The sequence below is a fragment of the Larimichthys crocea genome, chromosome X (genome assembly GCF_000972845.2).
Source record: "Larimichthys crocea isolate SSNF chromosome X, L_crocea_2.0, whole genome shotgun sequence".
NCBI lineage: Eukaryota > Metazoa > Chordata > Actinopteri > Sciaenidae > Larimichthys > Larimichthys crocea.
In genome coordinates, this window is record NC_040020.1 from 9744705 (window position 1) to 9754670 (window position 9966).

Sequence of the window (9966 nt, forward strand, 5' to 3'; positions counted from 1 at the left end):
AGAGGTGGAAACTGAACCTTTTTTTTTTTTTTTTTCAGTCAGAGCGATAGAATTAATGTGTTTCTGTCAAGTAGAGTTTGAATAGTGACTAATGAAGAGGAAGCAGGCACGCCAGTCAATTCATCACGTCACATAATGGCTTGATTTGACAGTTTAGATTAAATTTCACTCTGGTCACAATCCCTGCAAATTCAGAATGTCACATTTTATCCACTTAGCATTTCAGAAGTTTGATTAGACTTTTTTTTTTTTAAAATATATACTTAAGTAACCATCCATCCGTCCATTTTCCATAACTGGTGACCTGGTGCAGCCAGAGTAAGTAAGTAAGAGTCTGAGTTTCTTCCTGGAATCATCTCCCAGGAAAGTCAAGAAAGCCCAGCAGAGGAAGACAGTGATGCTGCCCTTCTACACCGCCATCATTGAGTCCATCCTCCGTCACCGTCTGGTACTTCTGCTGCCACCGCCAAAGACAAGCGCAGACTGCAGCGTGTCATTCGGAGGACCTGTACTCCTCCGGGACTCCGAGGCGGGCAGGAAAGACTGTGGCTGACCCCCCTCCAACCCCAGACACAGACTCTTGGAGTCACTCTCCTCTGGCAGAAGGCTGACGTCCATCAGAACCAGAACCTCACGCCATAAGAACAGTCTCCATCTGTTGCTAGCCTCATCAACAAGGCCCTCAGGCCCTCCTGACACGCTTTCACACTCCACCCTTTGCCTCTACATGTCACACTGACAATGCACCTACAAACTCTACGCATGACATTAACACTCAGCCTTACTCAGCATCTGCTGGACTTCCCCGCACACTATGATCATTTGCACATCACCAGCTGTACTGCATATCGTGTATATACTGTATATTTATATTGTTTATACTTGATCTTTTTAGAGAGTGTTGACAAATTCCTTGTCAGTACAGTCGTCCCTCGCTATATCGCGGTTCACTTTCCGTGGACTCTGTGTTTCGTGGATTTTTTTAGTGTAATTTTGCATGCTTTTTTTTTTTTACAGCGTACTGTACAGTATGAACGCGCATTGTGTTCTGCGTCCTGATTAACTAAGGAAGTACTGTACAAAATGCGTGTAAAAAGCTGTATAAAAGTGTGTGGTTAGAGGTTTTACGGCCTTAAAACATGTAGAATAATTGTAAAACTTACTTCGCGGATTTCGTTTATTGCGGGTTATTTTTAGAACGTATCCCCCGCGATAAACGAGGGACCACTGTAAACGTTTTTCTGATTCTGATGATCGGGATCACGGGGGGCTGGGTCCTGTCTCAGCTGACACTGGGCGTGAGGCATCGCTCACCATTCACAGTCACATCCACACCTACAGGCAATGTTAAGAGTCACCAATTAACCTATTGACCTGCATGTCTTTTGACTGTGGCTGAAAGCCGGAGTACCCGCAGAGAACACACACACACACACACACACACAGAGCATGCAAACTCTACACAGAAAGACCCAGTAAATGACCAGTGACGGTGACTTGACTTCTCCATTCACTTGAAATTGTTTGCAAATGTGTTATTTAGTGAAATAATATGTTGGTGTTAAAAGGGTCACAGTCCCAGTTTGGAATAATGAATCCATTCTGCAGCCGCCCTGACACAGGGTGGATGGATTTTGTACGTGGCGCTCAAAGCGTTCAAAAAAGACTTTTGGAAAACTCAACAGTAATAAATTATTGAAGAAACAATGTCCCGGCTGCGGAGGATAACGCACAGAGCTCCCAGTTTAATTTAAATCACTTTCTACTAAAGAGAAAGCTGTTAACACTTATTGTGCATTGTACAGAGTAGCCGGGACAGAAGAATGACATGGCTTCTGATGAATATTTAAAATGTAATTTTTCTACTCTGTGAGCATCACAAATGAAATTCCATTCACTTTCATTTTATTGAGGTGGTGACAGAAGTTTCAGGGGAGGAGAGTGTTCGGAAACCTCAAATCCTCAGCACATAAAACTGAAAATATGCGCTTATGGATAGAAACAGCTTGTGGTAAGTGAGAAAATATGTTACTGCTGTTCACATGAACTCTACCGCTACTGCATAAATAGACAACACCGCATTTAGATTCTAGATGTAATTACACTTCGACCCTCCTCGTCTCCTCTAGGACACAAAGATCTCCCTCCTTTGTTCCGTATCCTTGACAACATGTTGAGCTTTAACCACAATAAAGTCACGAAATCATGTGTTTTGCTGTCCATGTAGAAAAGGAGAAGTCCTCCACGAACCCACGAACCCACCCATTGACTGTATGAAACACGGATACTGTATCCGTGACGTCACGCACAGCTTCCTGAAGAGCTGCTGTGAAGCTCAAAGTGTGGTGGCTCTCAAAATAATCCAAAGACGTGGATCGACGGTGGAGCTGAGGCGAGCTGAATGAAGCCTGGTGGCTCAAACAAGCCACCTAAAACAGCATCCACCTGTCAATCAAAGCGTCCACGCTCTTAATCCTGCATAACTTTAAGCCTTAATATAACCTGTACAGGTGAGTTGTATATAAATTCACCCTCAGTACAGTTGTCATGAACGGGGAAATTAGCTACAGAGACCAAAACTGTTTTTTGTACCAGGCTGTAAACATGTTTATTTCTGCTGTGAAACATGGGGACTTATGGAGACTGACTCACTTCTGGTGTCCATTTGAGAAACTACTGTTTACGCTTGGTAAGATCATTTAAAATATGGAAGATATATGAATATAAGATGAAACATTGAAGCTCATAATTTTACACCTCCTTGCAGTTCTCTGCGTAGGTCATCCAGTCAAAAACTGAACTGAACCTAGACGTGAAATCTCTGTAGCTTTCGCTTCCTGTAGTCTTAGCTCAATAATTGATCGCGAAAGGTTCTCTGCGTCCCCACTGGACTGTCTTCTTGTTTAAGCTTGAATGGAGTTCTGTCGTGACGCATGAAGTTATGACACCATCCACCTCGGAATAAATCCGTCTTACTGTATATCCTTCATGCGCTATCCAGTGTGTTTATGAAGTATATCACTGACCCGTCTCTGCCTGTTTTACAGATATGCTCCCGTAATCCCCGTCCTAATCCACTGCATCCATGTGCATCCGTATATGTGTGAGTTGTCCCTTCATGTCTGTGTATGTGAAGCATGGTATTTAAGCTGCTGGCTTTCAGAGGGCCTCTCTTTCCCACGCCTTCCACAATATATATATGTAATACCATAGATAGCCCCCTCCAGTCATCCACTCCTCTCCACTGAACCACTCAACACAATGGTCTGCCTGCACAGAATCACTCTGCACTACACTGTCAATATCTCCATTACCATTTCAGTCAACAGAATAAACACAGGGAAAATTGAATGGATATGGGTAATATTACTTTTAAATGAGCTGATGAAATGGGTGCAGTGATGATGGGAAAGAGGTCCCGAGAGTGGCTCAGATGGAGAGAGGTGATTATGTCAGTGCGACTAAAGGATAAAAGAGCAGAACGGCAAATCAAACTTACATTCCCTGCAATCCTTTTCTTTTGCTTTGTCATGTTTTTCTAGAAATTAACTGCTAAAACGGACATTATATGGCAAACATGTGTATATATGTCAGCATTTCGAGTCTCCATGGCTCACCCGTAGACTGTATAAAACATCGAATGTTGTATCCGTGATGTCTCCCACGTGTTTCTGACAGTCCTGCCTCCAAAATAATCCAAAAATGGGCAAAGACGTGGAGCTGAGGCGGGCTGAATGACGCCTTCTGTAACGGCACCCACCTGTCAATCAATGCGTCCACGCTCTTAATCCTGCATAACTTTAAGCCTTAATATAATGTGAACAGGTGAGTTGTATATAAATTCACCCTCAGTACAGTTGTCATGAACGGGGAAATTATCTACAGAGACCAAAACTGTTTTTTGTACCAAGCTGTAAACATGTTCATTTCTGCTGTGAAACATGGGGACTTATGGAGACTGACTCACTTCTGGAGCCAGTGGTGCAACCAGTCCAGCCTTTTTGCAGAAGAAAACATTATTTTTGGCTTGTTGGGACATAAAAATCTGTTTAAACTGATGTTTTATTGTTTATTTTACGTCTTTCTTTTAGACCCGTCGTGGTTCTTGTTTATTTATTCAGTTTATTGGCTGCAGAGAGGCGACGACTCGGCTCTTAATGAACTGCTAACTTGTTCATTTCTATGAAACTTAAAACATGTAAACATGTTTATTTCTGCTGTAAAACATGGGGACTTATGGAGACTGACTCACTTCTGGAGCCAGCCTCAAGTGGACGTTAGAGGAACTGCAGTTTTTTAATTGTTTGTGGCAGCCCTAGTTGCTGGCAAAGACGTGGATTATTGTTGGACCATCTACCGTAATGTGTGGCGTCCCCCAGGGTTCAGTCCTGGGGCCACACACACTCTCTTTTGAGACACGGGGAAATTAGCTACAGAGACCAAAACTGTTTTTTGTACCAGGCTGTAAACATGTTTATTTCTGCTGTGAAGTTGGACATTTGGACATGGGGACTTATGGAGACTGACTCAAGTGGACGAGAAGAGGAACTACAGTTTTGGACACTGTGTATAAATCCGCTTTTGAGACATTTGGACTCAGTTTTCCGAATGTTCTGATCAAAACACAGTTTTAAAGCTGCTTTTCTTTACAGGGCTGCGGTTCTAAATCCGGGGAGGTCGTTGAATTGTGTTCGTGTTTTCAGACTTTCCTCAAATCTTTTTGTTCTTGTAAATCGCTTGATTTTTTTTTTACCTCTTCAGGCCACGACAAAAGTATTCAAATAAAGAGAAGAAAGACCAACGAACAAAGGAATATATGCAATTCATTACAAATAGTCTCATGAAAACATTAATTCTTTTTAAGGGGGTCAGCAGCTTAGACGATTTGGAACCTCTGCTTTATATGTTTTGGGGCATTATTATGCTTTTTTTTATTGAAAGCAGACAGTCAAGGGAAGGAGACAGGAAATGAGCGGAAAGAGACATGCAGCAGAGATCCCCAGCTGAGCCCGGGATGTCAGAATTACATGGTGAGCGGCTTAAACCCCGAGGCCACCACGGAGCCCCATTGAGCCTGTCCTTGAAGAGAAGAAGAGTAAGACACCTGAAGACAGAGAGAGAGAGAGAAAGAGAGAGTCGGCGTTTCAGGGTGGTGCTTGATGATGAATTGAGAGAAGAGGAAGAGGTTGATGAGTGGGACCCTCAGCGATGATAATCCCATTAGCACTGTACTGCATGTTAAGCTCTCCACTAATGACTGATGTGTGTGTCACGTGTAAGTATCAACTCTGCATGTGTGTGTGTGTGTGTGAGTCCTGCTCGGTCCATCCTAATTATCAGATGTGACTCATGTGAGAGGTAATTACGGTATCCAAGACAGTGGGAACAAGGCTATGAATGACCCAGAAATCTACAGGCTAATGAAGCGATAACACACACACACACACACACACTTTTACTCTCACCTCACACAGACAGACAGAGGGGCAGAGAAAAGAGACAGTCCAAAGGACTGAAAGGGGAACAATGTTTCCCTCAGACTGCATTAAAGCGAGCGGAGAGATTTGGGAGGAGCTGTCAGGAGACGCTCTGTCAGGCGGCTTCAAGCTCAGCCCTCTTTCTACTATGAACTAATCTGGCTGCTCTCTGTTCTCTGTCATATCTGGCCACGGCTCCGCGGCACCACGGTCCGCTTCCACAGGCGAGGATTAAAGCTTGGCTACCCGAGACTAAATTCTCTATTGAAGAATGATCTAGGTGTAATCCCTGTGTGAAGCCAGCCCTGTATGGTACAACACATTATATCTGTCACCATGACTATAACACAAAGCACACTGGACATACAGGAGACGAGCACGGAGGAGGACGGAGCCACGGGACTTCTTTAAATTGTTACGTGAAATGAGATCCGTTCACTAAAGGTCGACCCCCCGGGGAACACATAAACTACTCTCTGAATTAAAGCATCACAGTGTAACTTTTCTAACAACATATTTTAAATAATTTTGATGCCTCCTCCTCCACAGCACCAACTATTTCACTGATTCTGGTGAAACTGGATCATATTTGATGGAGAAAATGTTTTCTGGTTTTCCCTCTGATGTCCTCCAACTCTCTGTGATTTACAGAGTTTATGATGGACAGTGAAGTAAACTGTAGCTGCTGTTAGTTCAGTTTTTTAGCCAGGCTACCTGGACTTGTGAACCTGTTGCTTTCACACCAGGATAGTACTGGCTGACTCGGTTCCATTGGACGGGGAATGCCGTAAAACTTCAAGAAGAAAACCCGGCTTGTCGATTGGCTTTCTGATTTTTTGGTTCTCTGGATAGTCCGTTTGTTTTCCCACGTTTTCAGGCGGACCAGAGTTCGGAGGAGCTTCCACACCTGCCCAAACGAAGACGACTATCCGAGGAAACGAACTCACTGGTGTGAAAGCGCCCGTACTGTTTGTACCACCAGGAAGAAGAAGAGGAGGTTTTCAAGCAGGGGAATAGGGGAATGCTGGTGCCGGTGTCATGCCAGAACAGGAGCTGGGTAATAGAACCTGTCGACTCTCTAGTTTTTGATCAGAACAAATCAACATGTACAACTGCCCATATTTACCATAAGTTACCTTCTGTACAAGTGCAAGAACAGTAGTTACTTATCTTGGAGGACTCTGTTTTTGCTTTAATATTATTTTAACATTGTTTTATCGTTTATTATTGTTTTTATATTGTTCTTAGTTGTATATGTCTTATTTCATGTTCTATTTTATGTACAGCACTTTGTGTCAGCCGCAGCTGTTTTTAAAGGGCTAGTTGAGATAGAGGAGAGATGATGTATAGCGGCCGATGCTGACCTTATTAAAAACTCTGTGTTTTCATTCACTCATTACTATAATTTTAGTGCCTCACCAACCCACTGGCAATGGGCTAAGGCTGTCTTACGTAAGAAATACAGGAATAAGTTCCACACAATGAAGTCTGTGCACTGGTATTAGATCAGCTGAGTTACTGGGAGATATCCTGAGCTGAGGTACTGGAAACTATCTGGAGAGAGAGAGAGAGAGAGAAAAGTGAATCGCTGCATCTTCTTCAACTACACAAACAACCTAAAAAGAGTTCCCGACCTTGACTACAAACACTGCGGCTTGTTGTGACCCCTTAAAACAGCTCGGAGTGATGTCTGAGCCGCGTGCAGTTCAATCAAACACGTTTTTTTTATTTTTTCTCCTCGGGTTGTTTCATTTAACATTTTTCGAGGCCCGAGGATGTGAAACTGTACTGTGCTTCAAAAAAAAAAAGGAATGAAAAAGAAAAAGCGAGACCCCTCAGGTTTATCTCACAACCCCTCGTGGGATTCCTGACCCTGAGGGCTGATAAGCACTTCCTGAGAAGACAGACCAAAAAAAAAAAAACCTAGCAAGCGAGAACTTGAGTCGTGCTCTTGAAGCAGCATGGTGATTCACACCACGCCGTTTTTTTTTTACAGCATGTGTGCCCGCGAAGGCAGAGGGCATTTCTACTGCTCGTACCAGTTTGCACAACAGCTCCATTGACGCGGCAATTTAAGTGATAAGTGATTCGAAGTGCGACCTACTCATGGTGTTGGTCCGCGAGGCAGAGCAGGTTACCCTCAGCCCACGCTTCAGCCATCGCAGGATCCCCGTCTATGCTGCTCCTACGCAGACTGATCTGTGTGTGTGTGTGTGTAGACGTGATTGACTGTGTGTTTTAGTGAATTGTCTTGATCAAATTCCCAATTACAGAGATGAGTGTCTCTTCAATGCTGCACTTTGTAGAGATACACAAACAAACAGACATCACATCACACAAATGCACCCACTCATGCATCCAGTGAAACAGAAGCGCGCGCGCACACACACACACACACACACACACACACACACACACACACACACACAGGCTGGAGGCACCAGGCACTTCATTTCCTATTCCACCCCCTCTCCTCATCCTCAGCACCCTCATATTCCACTCTGGCCTCCCCAACACTCAACCCACAGTCACTATAGCAACCTCACACAGAGCTACTGGCAGCCGGAGGGCTAATCATGTCGTTACAACATCTGTCAGAAAACAGAGAAACACACCCTCAAACATTCGTACAACCACGCACACCCCCCCTCCAGGATGCACTTGGACCCAGGTGTCCATGCATCCTTGCAGACAGATCTTCTTTTGCACATGCTCGCAGGCATATGTTCACTCACACACACACACACACGCATGTTGAAATAAGTTCCTTACCTTTGCTCATGGTTCATCCTGGAACGTGAAGTTTAAAAGTGGGAGCTGAAATAGAACAAGACAAGATTTTTCATGTGAGTCCGTCTGCACACTTGATCTATGAACAAAAAGCCGTATTGATTTGATTTGATTTTTTTTTTCTTGGCCAGGAAGAATCATTTGCTTGAGAACCTGTCTGGGATGAGACAGAGAGATAAATGATGGGATAAAAATAAAAATAAATAAAATCAGGCCCATCGAGGCTGCCACAGAAACATGCCTGCTGGGTATGCTGCTCTGCTGCCACCTGTAGACCACACCTGGTACTCCATCCACACAAAGACACTTGACCTTAGAGCATCCGCCTGAATCCAGTTTATTAAACTGGGAGAAAGGGAACCAGTGGAAAACTAACAGATGGTTTAGTTGTGAAGACTAAGTCAATGTTGCACTAAGATAGTCACAGACCTTCAGTACTCCACATGCGGTCTGATTAAAAAACCCCTCGTCTCATCCTACTTCCTTTCAGCGTGGAGTGTGTGCAACTCCCTGTGAAGCACTCCACTCGCCTCAGTGTACTCCGTGCATCATCTGACGATACTTTCAAAGAGTTTGATGAAATCTATTTTGGTTTTTTGAAGTTTGCTGAGGCTTGCTTCCAAAATGAGTCACACACAAACACACACACACAGCCTTGGAAAAAGGAAAAGTGCCACTCAGAGAAACACACACACACACACACACGCACACACAGCCTACGTGCAGCCTCTGCATCTTTTAACAAACTGAAGAGGGGTGAGCGAATGCTTTATATTTAGAACGGTGACGCTATGCAAACCTGAACACTAACACGAGAGGAAAGCTCAGCGATGCGTTGGAGAACTGCGTGTTCAATAATGTATCAGAGGCAGCGTTTTTAAAAACAGCTGGGGATCGCCGCTCTGTCTTGTCCTGTCTGCCTGTCTGTCTGTCTCTTTGCATGTCTTCTCGTCCAGTCCGTCCCACTGTGACGGCAGCAGGTTTGCACACTCCTGCAGGGGAGCTGATGTTTGGTTAAACTTTCATCCTGTCGACAGTGTCTTCACTCGCTCTCTCTGTCCCCGAGGATGAGTCTCGTTCTGTGCCTCCTCCTTTTGCTGTCCCTCCTCAGAAGCAGAAGACCTCCACCCTTTTACTCTTTGCTTTTGCCACTCCTTCTCTGTGTCTTCCTCAGTGGACATGGCAAAGCCTTTTAGGCAACATGAATCATGAACACAAATCCGCTTTTGACAGTGAGGGATGTGTGCATTTGTCTGTATGAAGATCATCACGATGATTTCCAGTACGTACCTGTTTTCAGTACACAGGTCCACTGTGCTGCTTCATCCTTGAGGAATGAAAGAGTAAGAAATCTCCCCAGAATTCTCCTGCAAGAGAGAAGAGGAGGAGAGGGGGGAGAAGGAGAAGGAGAGGGATTAGGAACAGAGCCTTAGCCTTTCAGAACTCAGCGCTCTTAAAGCCAACTCCGGCTTTCAACTAAGTTTCTTGTGTTTGTGTCTACTTTGCACTCGCCTTCTTTCATTTGTGCATGCATGTGTGTGTGTGTGTTTATTAAAGAGTAGTTAGATGAAAGCTTCCAGGTTGAATTATTTGACATAAACGCAATTAATGTGTAAGTAATTGTCCCAAAAGCAGATCAGGTCAAGCGGACAGCCCCGGCTAAACTCCCATACTTGGGGGGCTTTTAAGACTTTCAAGG

The 9966-nt window shown here is 44.2% G+C and overlaps 1 protein-coding gene across 12 annotated transcripts in view; it reads right to left on the minus strand.

Moving 5' to 3' along the window:
* Window positions 1–9636, minus strand: part of ptprdb (protein tyrosine phosphatase receptor type Db) — a 109213-nt gene extending 99577 nt beyond the window's left edge. For all 12 annotated transcript variants that reach the window (XM_027283029.1, XM_027283021.1, XM_027283027.1 and 9 more), the window contains exons 1-2: window positions 9558–9636; window positions 8250–8294 (exon numbers count right to left, since the gene is read on the minus strand). The gene's annotated coding sequence lies outside the window, so the exon portion shown is untranslated. The remainder of the gene's footprint in view (window positions 1–8249; window positions 8295–9557) is intronic.
* Window positions 9637–9966: the final 330 nt, after the last annotated feature.